This window comes from Sinohyriopsis cumingii, unplaced genomic scaffold (genome assembly GCF_028554795.1).
Source record: "Sinohyriopsis cumingii isolate HCF-2022 unplaced genomic scaffold, ASM2855479v2 utg000553l, whole genome shotgun sequence".
Classification (NCBI taxonomy): domain Eukaryota; kingdom Metazoa; phylum Mollusca; class Bivalvia; order Unionida; family Unionidae; genus Sinohyriopsis; species Sinohyriopsis cumingii.
In genome coordinates this window covers 455,192-471,060 of record NW_028315909.1, presented here as the reverse complement: position 1 = coordinate 471,060, position 15,869 = coordinate 455,192, and the positions used below count along the sequence as shown (strand labels likewise).

Below are 15,869 nucleotides of genomic sequence, written 5' to 3'. Positions count from 1 at the left end.
TGAAGATAGTTAAAGGTTTCTTTCTAAGTTCATAAACATGGGATTGTGACAAGTCGGAAGTCGAAAAAGCAATTCTAGAATTTGAATTGTTAACGCTGACGATTTGTTCTATTGTAGCAGCTATGTTAGAAAGAAGATATCTTACACTTAAACGAGTCCATACCGTCCAGTTTTGTCTGCATTAGAAGTAATCGTTTTGAAAATAAATATTTCAAATTAATCATTTATATAATATTTAATTGTTGCAAACATAACAAAATAACACATGCCAAATTATAAGTTTGCAACAACAAACCATACAGAAAAGTAGGAGCCTAGATTTTGTTCTTTTTTTGTTTTTAAATATCGTATAGTGATTGAAGAACAATAAAAATCAAGTTTAAGATCGTGAGGCCAGTACTATCGGTATTTTTAAAAATTAATGAAAGTCAAGTATATAGGTTAAACAGATGTTTTTTTAAAATTCATTTTAGAGGTTGGTTCTTGGCCAGACTTCAAGGCAAAAAATTTGAATTGCGCCATTTACAATTGAGAGATTTGATTACGTCGAGCTACAGGAAGGTATTTTTTCACTTAATATATACTATACTGTAGCCTCTGCTCTGAACCGTGGGTAATCATGTAAATTTCCTTAAGGTCCAAACATTAATTGCATGATTAGTATAAAAGTGACCTGCAATGTCATGCTTGTCTAGGATATACATTTTGTCTACATAAATTGGCACCACTTCACTGTCAACAGGCGGACACAACACAGGCAATACACTTCACGACTTAACAAAGAGTTCCTACTAAGAATATGTTTAATCAAGGTATGCAAACAAATAATACGTGGTAAATTTTTACTGTGTGGCAGACACACTAGAGCCGGGTAACATATTTACTATCGGTATTCAATACGCGGAACACATAGTATGATCACAGATCGAACATAAATGTCTTCAAATGTGGAGCAATTTCGTTATAACTACCAAGAATAGTAGTAAAATATAGGCGGTGAAATGGGCATTTGCGTTTAGTCAAATTAACGATAAAGATTACAAGATAAACACATTCTTCAAAATAATACTAAAACCGAGCAAAAGACATATATTAAACTAATGATGAAACTGTTTATTGTTAAGCAAGCCGACGTAGTTTGTTATAATGGTGTCACGAGGCTGCTCAGTACATGACCAATTACTCCCCAATGTCATTCTGTGATCTAGGTTGCTTCAAACCCACATACAAAGCAATCTGTATTATTCTTTTTTAAAATTCAATTGTGCAATGTTTTCGATCTGCTTTTTCTGTCTAAATCTTTTAGCACAAAGGTGGTACTTAATCATGTATACTAATATTGTGGCAAAAGGTAGACTCAAACCATTAACTATTGGTTTTTAAGCCCAGAACTTAATTAGTGTCCGATACTATTATCATCATGACAAGCTAGAATACAGATTGATTTACTCTGTTCAATCGGTAAAACAGTGTAGATATATTTTATTATCTATCATTGCTTGTGACGGTAAGAACATAATGTATATCTATTTGTTTGCTCTAGAGATCTCCATGGAGCAGAATTCATTTTATCAGATAGAAGAGTTTGTTACATTTTCGTTCGTATTGATTTTCCTGAGAACGTTTTACTGACTTATGTCTGAACATTACGAAAGTAAGGAAATTGGTCCAGGTCTTGTAACATTAATGGGATGTATTTTATCTTTCAGACATATCAAGCAAACCAGTCTTGGACTGAAAATGTCACTGATGCCTAGTAATATATGGGTACCTCTATTCTTTTGCAATATTAAAGACAATGTGTCAATGGAAAGGTTCTAGCGAGTTTTCGTTTTTCACAAAGGAGTAAGGAAAGTGATCGAGCTATGAAACTGTTATTTTAGCAGTAAATTGAATCAAGTGTGTGCGTTTGTGTATTTGTATATGTATATATGCAAGTGACCTACTTTATAATGTTTTCGAAGTCTGCCTTTGTCAAGTATCCTCTCCCCCTTAAGTCATTCATATTGAACAACAACTTTGTCTTCTATTCAGCATTACCTGAGAAAGCAATAAAATGTCTTAATTGATCCCAAAACAAATGTATTAGAATATATAACAATACAATCTAATTGCAGACTTACCGTGAACTGAATACTTGTAAACGACTTGGAAACTGACATAGCTGGAAACCGAAACATTTTGCGGGAAATAATTCTGCTACTGTTAAGAATAATATCAATTTTTGAAACTGAAATAATAAACTTCAACAAAATAAAATGTTAATATCATGGACCTATTTGTCATACCCTGATATATATTTCTAATATGTGTCATTTATATCATCTAGTTAAATTTCGGATTGTCTTTTCTAGAGAGGGATGAGAAATACGATAATAAATAATTAATATAATGCAATGAAAGATAAATTGAAGTATCAAAATGTAATACAAGGTACGTTCTGTATGAAACGAAACACTGGCATATACCAAACATAAATATACAAAATATAAATATACCAAATACAAATATACGACAAAAGCTTTGGAGCTGATATAAAAGAAGGTGTGTTTACCTCTGGCTAGTATCAGAAACACGTCCATGAATTCTTGAAAGCTGACAAAACCATTTTTATCTTTATCCGCTATGAGGAACATGTTTCTGACGAACGTAGAGTTGGGTCTTAGTCCTAGAGCATCGGCGAATTCGGTGCGAGTTAATTGAGTTATTGGGATGTCATTGGCTAATTTGGAGTCTAATTGAAGGTTTACTTCCTCTTGAGACTCCTACAAAACAATAGAAAACAGCAACCGTATGTACGGAAAGGTCCACATAACTTATATTTGTAGTTTGAAGTAAATAATATTGATTTCGAAATCAATAACATAACAAGCCTGAAACAGAAATTATTCAGAGTGATACAATTAATTTTCAAATGCTTTAAGATTATTGTTAGTGAAACAAAGTTTGAGAAAACAAAAGTTACATATATCCTGCGGTAAGTAATATTTTCCTTTCGAGTCCAGTCATTTCATGCGAAACCGTTGTGAAAGTATTTTCCTCTAATTCATAAAACATTATCTCTTGAAGATATTATCATAAATGAAACAAACGTTATCAGCTAGAAAATGTAGATGTTTCCTTAGTTTAACTCAATTCAGCAAGCAGAATATGTAACCCAGTTGAAAGGGGAATTTATTAAGAGAATTCTTCAATTTATTTGTTGTTGTTTCTTCTGTTTTCTCTTGTGGCATTCTAAAAGGTATTACCTGTGTTACTTTGATCTTACAACGAATTTGTGTAAATGAAAATTGAAAATATATAAAATGGACACAAACTTTCTTAATAAAATGACTGTGAAGCATACCTGCAAGCACACCATTCTGAAAAAATTGTCCAGTAATTTTTTCCTTGTTTGCTTTGTTTCTGCGTCTTTTAGTATCATGGCTTCAGAAAACCCGAGCCTTTCGCTGCTTACTCCGACCTCCTGCAGGAACTTCTCAAGCTTGCAGACAAATTTGTCACTGTAACCTTCGTCTGCAAATCGAAGGATCAGTAAATATGTAAAGGATATAATGACTGTAATGTATGTATTAAAATAGTCCATATGCAAACCTATTTTACTTGTGGCTACAATAGTTTGAAGTTTCAAGATAGCATACATTTTGTACCTATTAAATGTTGCCAATTTATCACAGTTAGTATATCTGTTTTTAATGATGTGATCTTACCGCTAACTCTGTGACAAAGTATAACATGAACAAATGTGGTTTTAAATAAGGTCCAGGCACAAAGAAAATGTGCATATTATATCACCATTATAGTATTATGTCTATTTAAATTGCAAAGAAAAATTGCTTGTCTTTTAACAATTATGTTATGTGACAGTATATAATAAGCAAACGCATACACTTATTTCAATCAATTAATGTCTTATGATATACAGAAATCTCTCGAAAAACAGTGACGGTGATATTGTACTTACTATAATTCATAGTTGAATGCCACTGTGACAAATAGTGCTTATAACAGTGTTTTCGGTCATAACTATTTCCTCTTAACAGTATTTAAAAAAATAAGTGAAAGTTGACAGTTCCGTTGGATGTAGCTTTCCATTTGAAGTTAGATACAATAAGTGCTATCGAAACACGCGAAAGTTGGGGTATATTTAACTTATCAAATATTTCATAAAGAACAAAAACATCATCCAGTAAAACTGTAAACATTAGTCTCGTTCAAGTCACTATACACCAGTACTGTCGACGATTAAAGAACAGTGTCTTTGAAATGTGAGCTTAAGTTATTTCAGTTAAAGTCTTTGTGAATGGTCCACGAGAAATTGTTCCACCCAACCTTTACATTTCAAGTTAAAGAGGAAATTCAAACTACCCCATAAATAAAAAATGGAATTGCTTGCTTGATTAAAATGAAGAATTTAACCATCTTACCAGATCTATTTCTCCTTTCACGCGAACGGATATAAGCGTTCTCTGTCTGTCGTCAGATAAACGTATATGAATCGTCGTTGTATTTAGGCGCAAATCTATCAATCGTAGCGGCTTCTTGAGAATGTCCGTGATATGGATCTTCTTTCTGTCCAGGTTAAACTTGACCTTGATTTTTCTTTCACCTTCTTTAGGTCCCGTCCATTCTGTCACTGTGGAATTAAAATTTGAAGCATGGCAAATTTTCAAGATGTAGTCATTAGCCATTCTAAATATGGAAATGAAGGCAACTTGATGCAGCAAATACTTCTTTGAACAATACGTTCTCAACGGTACTTCAATCATCCTGCCTTTTGAGTCTCTTTCTGATGTTGCAATATATCTTTAGTAATGGACTTGTTCCTCTACTAAATTGTGTGAGTAACTTGATGAACATTGGTATACCTTGCATTTGTATAACTATTGTACTACCAACAGCCTAATTAATCATGTTATATCTGCCTTAACACCTAAATATAGGCTCTTTTACAGTTGTATGGTGTTGTTAATGACATTTGCAAGAAACACACTGAAGCCAATCATATTAAGTGGTATGTTATGATATTAATAATACTTTCGACACATTCTAGTATGACAGAATACTCTAGAAAATACGAAAGATAGGAATCGGTGGTAGATTATTGATATGGTTAAAAAATATAGTTTTGATAGGACTCCAAAAGATGTTATATAAGGTTGCATTTCAGATGATCACATTGTCATAGCTTTTAGTTGTCAAGGATCTACTCAGACCAACTTTTAATTCTAATTTATTATAATTATATTGTACTGAACTCAACCCACTATAAAGGTATTTGCTGATGATAAATTCTTGTCAATAATTGTGGAAAATCCAGCTTTGGCTGCTTCTGATTTACAAAACATAAAAAAGTTCAACATATGGTCTGATTCATACTACAGTTTAATCCTAGCTAAACTAAATCAATGACCATATTAAAAAAAACTATATGGATACATTAGCCACTATATATAATGAATGATACAGATTCTATGGATGTGAGTTCCTATAAACAACTTAGCTTAAATCTTGACAAAGCCCCGTCTTAGCACAGTCAACGCTGAAAATAACCACCAAATCATTGAAACCAAGTCTAATTTGAAACTTGAATGAACATTATTTGATTTTCATTATCTCGAGTATACAGCAGTGCGTACGAAAACAGCAATCACTATGAAAAAGGTGAAATACAAATAAAAATAAATTGAAGCATAAATAATCATGTATTAGAAAAAACAGAAATTGCGTATTGGCCTAAAAGGAAAGTTTAGTCATATGCTAGAATTTTAGAAGAAACAAAATTAAAAAGGTTTTCAATGAGACGCTACAAACATACAACTATATAACGATAAACACTTTGTTTCAAAATGTACTGTAGCTTGATCCGTGTTTACATGATAATAAATGGATAAGTTTATAATTGACTAAATGCAGATATATATCAGTTCTTCTTTCAAGGAATGATATGACTTTGGGTACTGTCCCATTAGAGGCCAAGATGAACCTTTCATATATAAATTTACACTTGAATTCCGGTTCTGTTGTAATACTGCATAAGTGAGAGATTAATGCAACTTTTATATACAAGAATTCTTCTACGTTGTAGGTCATTAAGCAATTATCTTTCGAAAACCATTCGTCATCAGTCAATAATTGTTCATATGGTGGAGTAGAGACATCAATGCTTTTTCGTTTAAACTGTAGCAAATACTGTCCTTTTATGAGCCATACAGTAGGACATTGTTGAATATTCATATACTTGTAATCACTCGAGTCCATAAGCATGAGTTTTGTATAAATAGTATTTATATTTTATCGCATATCATCAAAGTTGAACGTAGAAACCATTTAGTACACTCCTCTTTACCAGATAGGGCTAGTATTTTCAGATTTTGTCTATAAAGGGGTAGAACGTTGCTTGTGCTAATAGTTCTGGTAGATTACTGCCTAATACAATGAAGTACTTTATGAACAATTATGTTTGAATATTTGGTAGCTTCTGTTGCGTATATATACACTCCTTGCTTGCATACATCAGGCGCTGTAATTAAATTTAGTTATTAATTTTCTAGTTTGGAGTTAGAAATAGAAACAAATGAGAAATCAGGAAAACGGCGGCACATTAACCAAAGGTTCAATTAGGGTGTTTTGAAAATCAAAATGACAAATCACTAGATCACACTTATTTTGTGGCGTCTTGCTCTCGTACACCAATCAAAAAAACATAAAAATAGATTTTGTTCATCGTTATTGCACAAGCTAGACGTTGGAGATGCTCAGTAGGTGGAAATGGTGATATTATTTCATGAAATAAAACTATAAATGGACTAGGAAGACGTCTGGTTTGCACTGGGTAAGTAGATGTTGAATATGTATAAAACGTAATACAATTTAATATGACCTTAATGCATATAATCATACTAACATTGACGATGCGGCCGATTTCAATATCACTGTCTTTTTCGCTTTTAAATCTGCAAGTACCACAGAATTAGATAACTTACTTCGGGCGTGTGTGTGTGTGTGTTTGTTTGTGTGCGTGTGCGTGCGTGTTTGTGTCTCCCACATGTTTTGTATAGTGTGCTATGTAAGTTTGTGAGAACTATAGTGGCTTTGTGAGTTAATTTATTTTTCTTATATATAAATATTTGTTGTTTGTTGTTTGATTTTTAGTAAGAACCAAAAAGACTTATTTTTTATAAATCTTTCAGTATATTGTCAAATACATTGGGCTGATTTATCGGATGTGGATGGAAGGGACAGTGTTATGAGAAGTCGGCGGGTGGTGGTGGTGGTGGAAGATAACATAATTCATCCGCAACCTTTTATGGAAAGCTTCTGAATAAGGGATATGTAGTGTTATGTAGGGACCGGTAACGATGTAAAGAACAGACAACCGGAAATTGCATTTCGCTGTGAAAGGCAAGTCTGAAATGAACCTTTAGATAAGTGATGGAGAAATAAAATTCACTCTTACACTGAAAGGTGTTAGGGTCATCGTCGTTTTTAAGGAACACCCGTCTTGAGGCCTGCAGCTTCCTCTGACGACATTTAGCCAGCACGATAAGGACTCCAATAGCAACTGCACGTATATCATAAAATTGATGTATCAAATGTAAGAAATCCAAAAATAATTGATACAGGCAACAAAGGAAGAGTACAGTTTGCATCTACAAGCATGCAAGTGTCCAATAAATAAATTTAGAATAGTAAAATCCTGAAATAGATGTTTCATATTTGGGAAGATACATATTTACAGTTAAATAATTTATCCAAAATAAATGTGAATGTGTTACAACAAAATACTATTTCTGGTCGTTAGTATCCTTCATCTAGTTTTATAATAATAATGATAACAATATTAATAATAATAATAATAATAATAATAATAATAATAATAATAATAATAATAATAAATTAATACTAATTTATTATTATTATTATTATTATTATTATTATTATTATTATTATTATTATTGTTGTTGTTGTTGTTGTTGTATGTTTTTGTTCTTCTGAGGTGAATTTGTGGTAGAGATATATTTTCGGATTTCTATAAATACATTATGGATACAACTTTATATCGTACATGGTTCCTGCAAATAAATTATCTAAAACTATCAGAAGAACCACATATAACGAGTACTTTCGTCAATTGCATGAAATAAAATAGAAACCTCAGATTTAGCAGGCGTATATAGTTTGTCTACTTATGCGAGAAATGATGCCAAGTAAGAGAAACTCGAAGGAAACCGACGGTATAACGTGTTTTCTATCCAAAATATGACAACCAGAACTTATGCGACCAGACAAATCAGTAACCGAATGACTGATAACCTATCTAAATAAAATAACTAACTGGATGAATTGCTGCTGATCTACCTGCATATTAAATAACTGGCTGACACATTAGTCAATTGATAGCATAACTATTAATCTAGTTAAGTACCTACCTAAATATATACCCACCCATCTATTTAGCTAACTATCAACGAAACAAAGAATCGAAATTTCAAAAGAGATATCAACATGTTTTATTTTTCTCAACCTAATAACAACCAAAAAACAAATAATCTAACACTCATATGGGGGGGGGGGGGTAACAGCGAGTAAGCAACTAAATGAAACGTGATACATCGGCGCTCACTTACTCGGTATACAGAACCCGAGTCCAACAAAGGTGAGGGCGAATGACACTTCACTTCCAGAGAAGTAGTCGTAGTGTAGTGTGCATTTCTCGATTACTTCAGTTCCATTCAATGTCTCATTTCCGTCAGCAACTAGCTGTTTGGGCTGTGGACAGGGACCTACGTTACAAAAAATCATGTTATTTGCGATGTATATATGAATAAATGAATACATACATACATGCATACATACATAAATACATACATACATACTCACATGCTTAGATATTGTGTTTTCTTTACTTTATATATATATATATATATATATATATATATATATATATATATATATATATATATATATATATATATTACATGTTTAGTGTGTTGTAAATCCATTAATGTCAAGCTATGTTCCTATCTCTATTGTGTAATAATGAAAAATAACCGAATACAATTTCTTTTTAAGAGGGAATAAAGAAAGTCATACATACATACATACATACATACATACGTACATACATATATATATACACATACATACATACATACTTACATACATATATACATGCATGCATGCATGCATGCATGCATACATACATACACACACACATACATACATACATACATACATACATACATACATACATACATACATACATACATACACACACAACAACAACACACACACACGCACATGCATACATACATACATACATACCCCAGGGTAGAATCTGGAAAAGCTCTACAGCTTAGGGTTTCAAAAAAGGTTCCCAATCTGGGATGACAGTAACATTAAATTCCTATGCCTATTAATATGCTAAGTATCCATTATCTGAGCATAACGGTATTTCGACAAATGTGGCTGACCCATACAGTTTAAACTCGTATGCAATCAACTCCATGCATAATCTTGGCCCAGTGATTAATGAGACCAACTTTTAGAATCGATAAAACATTTATGATTAACGATAAATCTATTCAGTTGTGGTCATAACACAAGTGGATAAGGACCCAGTCATGCTCGTAGAATTAAACAAATCTGTACATAAGGATCTACCACTACGATCTCAAAATGCACCCATATGGAAATACCTGTCTTCCCCGATCACACTCCAATCGCCCATATATGTGTGTGTGTGCGTGTGTGTGTTGTTTGTATGTGTGTGTCCATTAGTGTGTGTGTGTGTGTGTGTGTATGTGTTGTTTGCGGGTTTAACATGTTTCTCAGGGCAACGTAGGCTATACATAGTGGCCAGGATAACCGGTGGAGGATCAAACCCCGTTAAGAACAATCGACCCACGGGAAGATACTAGCAACCTTTGTCAGATACCCACATTGGCCAAGCCCGAGACTCGAGCTCACTCTGACGGAGGTTAGATGTCAGTGATTCAAGCCAAACGCTTAATACCACTTGAATTACCATTAAAACTTTCAGTGACTTTTTATGCCTCAAAGTGAAATTGGGCTGCAAAAGATATCATTGGTCCGACTACTCTAAACTGAAAAAGTTTATTTGCACAAATACAGAGGAAATCATTATTGTAGTTTTACACAAACTGTGAAGCGCAAAACATCTATTCAATATTTTACACCCAGAACGTTAGTATTTGTCAAGTATGTATCGATTTAAAGTACACGATATCTGTGCATTTCGGATGCGGACGTCGCGAGTTTGAACCATGGTCAAGTCATACCAGAAAGTTAGATAAATGGTACTATTGGCTCCCGCGCTAGACGCTTAGCATTAAGAGTTTAGTGTGAGGACTGGTCGGCCTGGTGTCAGGATACAGTGACTGGGTTGAACATCATGCTACATGTCCGCGGCATGATGCCCAGTGCTAGACATCACTATATACTGCCACACTGCAGACATCGTAGCGAGATGACTGAAAATTTTTTAAAGCTACGTTATAAATCCAAAATCACACACACACACACACACACACACACACACACACACACACACACACACACACACACATACACTGTACGCTTCACTAATTGTAGCTTGTATGAACATACAGTGGAAACTTCTAAATATGTTGAAGCTGACGATTCAAGGATAATAATATAAATCCTCGTCTTATGTCAGTACTCACTATCCGTTAATAAGAACGGGTTCCGTTGTATATTGTTGGGTGCAATACGCGTCACCTTGGTTACTATGTCATAAATGGTAACATTCCTTATTTCTTCTATTTTCTCTTCTGTGAATAGCCTGAGAATAAAAGGATGATTATTTTATGGTCGGCATGAGACGTAGAGATGACAACGTTTAGTAAACATGTGATATTTTAAGCAAATGCCTCTTTTGGTGTATGCATAGCTAAGAGATCGAATGATTTCAATTTATTTGCTATGTCCTCAAACAGGGGACATGTGGTGAGAAATAAAAGTTAGGAGAGTCGGTAATCAAGTAACATAATTTATCCAGATGAGTATGTGGAATGATAGGTGTATAAGTGTTTCAGGTGCAATAAATTAGGCGAAAATCCAACATTTCTTTTAAAGTATGCAATACAAACCAAATACGATCACATCTAAGCATGGCTACATAAGATAATCAAAAGATATGAGTAAACTTTAGGAAAGATAACAAAGGTTGTTGTTATTGTTGTAGGGTTTAACGCCATTTTCCACCACACGATTGGCATTATATGGCGGCCAGTATAAATGGTGGAGGAAGAACCCGGGAAACCCCGGAAAGAACCACCGACACAACGAGAAGCTACTGGCAAGCTTTCTCACGTACCTAAATTTGCCGAGCCCGAGACTCGCAATTCGAGTCTCGGATTCGGCCAATGTGGGTATGTGAGAAAGCTTGCCAGTAGCTTCTCGTGGGTCGGTGGTTCTTTCCGGGGGTTTTCCCGGGTTCTTCCTCCACCATTAATACTGGCCGCCATGTATAGCCTATCGTGTGCTGAAAAATGGCGTTGAACCTGACAACAACAACAACATCAACAATAAATCCACACAGGCAGAGATGAGACGGCAGTGATCCATAACGGTCAGTGCTTTAGACCACTCGGTCACTCGGGGCCCCTGATAGCAAAGATAATCAAATACATGAGTAAAACTTAGTAAATATAGCAAAGGTAATCCAAATATATGAGCAAACCTTAGTAAAGAAACCAAAGGAAATCCAAACATATGAGTAAACCTTAGGAAAGATAGCAAAGGAAATCCAAAGATATGAGTAAACCTGATGAAAGATAGCAAAGGAAATCCAAATATATAAGTAAACCATAGTAAAGATAGCAAAGGTAATCCAAATACTTGAATAAATCTTAGCAAAGATAGCAAAGGGAATCCAAAGATATGAGTAAACCTTAGGAAAGATAGCAACGGAAATCCAAAGATATGAATAAACCTTAGTGAAGAAAACGAAGGTAATCCAAAGATATGAATAAATCTTAGTAAACATAGAAAAGATAATCCAATAATATGAATAAACTCAATACAAAAGTATAACTATTCCAAAAGATCATGTGGAATATTCAAAATAAAATTCCTTTAAGATCTCAACGATATACAGCTGCATGCTAAGTTTAGCTGACATTCAACAATATGAGTTACAATCATGCTGAGGAAACAAAAGCCAGAAGTTCAGTCTTGGTTATAACAATACTGAAGAAATACAAGCCAGAAAGTCCGTCTTTGTTAAAATAATGCTGAGGAAACACAAGCCAGAAGGTCAAACAGTCTTGTATTTGACCTCTGTAGATGATGTCGTTAGAAGTTGGAAATCAAATTCGATCTGGGGTTCATAAATAACAAGCAGTAAGCTAAATTGGGTTTCAATAGAGCAAACCTTGATAAATGTACGTTGTGGAAAGCAAAGTCAGGAAGCCTAAATGTTTGAGTAACGGACAAGACGAACGGCATTATATTATTACTTACGCCATCTTCATTGAACGAGGCTCTAATTAACATGAACTATTATTATTCAGATTAGTATTGTAATACAAACAAACAGCGGATAGAACGTAATATAGTAGAAGGAACGTCTATAGCAACACGGAAATTGTCGAGTAAACAAAAGGGTATGCGTAAGTAACGATAGCAGATTCAAACTACAATGAGTGGTTACAAAATGGCACACGATATCCTCAGCGACAGTAAAGAATGTGGAATGGTTGCGAGCGGTCATATGTGATGCTAAACAGAAAAGTTAAGAAACGCCAATATATATATATATATATATATATATATATATATATATATATATATATATATATATATATATATATATATATATATATATATATAATAAAATAAAACGGTAAGGAAAACTATACGGCGATATTGTGAGACGGTTCGTGGTTCACTGGTAAATAATCTCGTGACAGTACATTACGAGAACAACGCCTAATTGGCGAGAAAGACATTTGATAAGCAATCTACTTTTTGAAAACGAAAGTGTATCACTTTGCTTTTCAAAATTAATGACACCAAAATGGTCAGTTAAGTTGACATAATCACTTCTTTCATTAAAGTGTGTATGTTTCGTACAAATTTTGCAAAGGTTACGGCCATGCACAGACATCTCAGAAAGGTGTGAAGTCTAAAACAATAAACTGATGGCCAAGATTCAGACTTACAGTTTAAAAGACTCAAGTCTGATAGTCTGATATTCTATCTTTACATCAATAATCAGTCAATAATGGAAATGTACGACGTATGTCTTTTAACAATAAAGATAATTTGCAAATTTCATTTATAACAGTGAAATAAGCATTTTTCTACATTGGTTTAACAGCACTATATCGACACAAGTGATACAATAAATCTTACCCGTTCTTGATGTTTTCAAACCAAAATCTATAACCATTTCTGATCCTCAGGAACTGGTCTAGGGTGCTAGTACGAAAAGTTTCCCCAATACCAACGGGGTTGTCTCCAACAAAGACCTTGGAAATATGTCCACGTTATCCGGTTTTGATGCATTTCCGTACACCCGACGCAAGCTTTCGATTGGCTGGAAATGTTATACAAGATTACTTCAAAATTAAAATGTCTTTGTTATTGTCAACATAATTTTGGCAGAGTACAATGGTGTGTCATTGCTGTATTAATTCTTTACGATGTTATTTTACTTAGAATACATTAAAATGAATAAACTAATGACACCACCTTAGAACTTATATCGGTACACTACAATCTAGATTTAATGCACTAAAGACAATACAAAATGCCAATATAGTTATGCTTAAACAGTGAACATATCCAATTACATTGTTCTATAACTATCACACTTGTCAATTACTATCTTAAATTATGCCTAACAAAACTAGATAAGTACCCCTTGCATATAGAAGCTCCCATTATACATGGAAGTGTTTATTTCCTCCCAAGTTTGTCTCCTAGGTAACCCGTATGCCTCCCGGATTGTGTTATAGTCAGATAGTCCATGATCTCGCGCGCGTTGGATGTTGATAGCTACCAGGTCACGCCGAGAAAACTCTAGGGGGCCAAACAAATGTTATAAAAAGGAGAAATGAAGATTTACAGGTAGTAGTATATCAATTGTAACATTTCTAATTATATTCTTATTCATTACGGCCAAGGAACATTTTGCACCATATTAACGTACAACAGGTACCCTCATCCTGTACTACCCTACCGGTAAATGCATGCTTCACCAGAATTGACTTTAACGTTAAGTAGACACGCAATCACCTTATGAGAGATTCTCCAAAATATAAACAAAAGCCCCATTACAGTGTCTACTCAAACATTATGCTTCTACATCGCGCACGATTCAGGACATGCAGATAGCAAAACACTGACCTACATTCCTTTTGTGTACCGAAAGCCTTATGTTTTATTTCCTCCCAAAATGGACGAAGTGGGAAACCAACGAAGGCAAAAAAATTTGAAACAATCACCCTCCGAAAGAAAAAAAAAGTCCTCCCTTTAATATAACAAAAACACAATTTCTTATGGTTTGACTCGCTCTAATGACACCACGTTTTGTATTGGTGAATATGAATATATTTTGTTAAAACCTCTTTTACTATCCACGAGTTCAGATAACAGTGAATGATTATCATTCTAGCACTGAATCCAGTTGTCCGGTTGTCGTTAGATCAGCTTAGCTTTTGTTTATTTTAGGCCACGTGTGCAGCTTGAATAACCTTTTGATAATGTCAAATAATGTAACATGCATTGTTAATTTTACTTCTTGAACAGAGGTTATCGAGAATGATGATTAGTAATTACGTGTACCGATGGCACTGAAGACAATTATGGTACAATCGGTCTAAGTTGCTTGCATTGGACTCGACTTACATGTTAATATGGACAGTACACGTCGTAGAAAATGCATAATGAATGAAGGAAGGAAGGAAGGAAGGAAGGAATCTTTACGTTAAACTGGAAAATAAATAAAATGCCAGAAAAACAATAAGTGCTCTAATACATAGACCACCCTTATAGCATGGCCAACATGGAAAACGGACCTATTGCCAAAAGTTATTGCGCGCTAAATATGAAATAGACAGTAAGCAAACTAGCAATATTTGAGTGAATAGTGTTTTTTTTTCTTTTTTTTACAAAAATTGTTCCAATCAATACTGACGAATATGCTTATTTGTATCAAACATTTCGGTTCATTCTTGTATTAAAAAAACAAAACGCATGAGACAACACATTTAGAAACATTCGTGACAAGAACCGAGTCATAACAAAATATCAAAGGATTATTTTATGCGAAGAAGAGAATTTCACGTTTTGATACGAGGCATTGCTTTAACCTTATTGCTTGAACACGTTTAGGATCCAATGTTTAATTAATTAAGTCTATACTTGACATATGATCCCAAAGTAGAAGTAGAATCTCAGGTAAGTATCTACATTATATTCATTGGGTACTTACCATTGCAGTAGAGTTCATAGACACTTTTACGTTATAAGTTTATCATGTCATGACAGAGCAATGTAGTTTTCAAAGAGCAGAGAGCAGTCTCTTGTACTTGTATCAAATGTAACATTTAGTACATATAACAGTGTTCCATGTTTTTGATTGTATTGCTTATTTCAGTGAACGGTGGACGACAATACCATTAATAATTCGCAAATGCTATGGTTGAAATTACGCGGTTTCACCATATTTTCTTCTCCCTTGGGAACTATCCTTCATCATCGGCGTGGATATATATCTTACCAGACAAACCTACAGAACAGTTCCTTCGGGTGAAGCTAATTATGTTATAATACGTATAGTCTCACAAATACCCACTCATCTACCCCGTTTGTAA

The 15,869-nt window shown here is 34.0% G+C and overlaps 1 pseudogene; it reads right to left on the bottom strand.

The window, feature by feature from the left end:
* LOC149773795 (dual oxidase 1-like) overlaps positions 1-15,869 on the bottom strand; it is a 96,128-nt pseudogene that overhangs the window by 19,099 nt on the left and 61,160 nt on the right.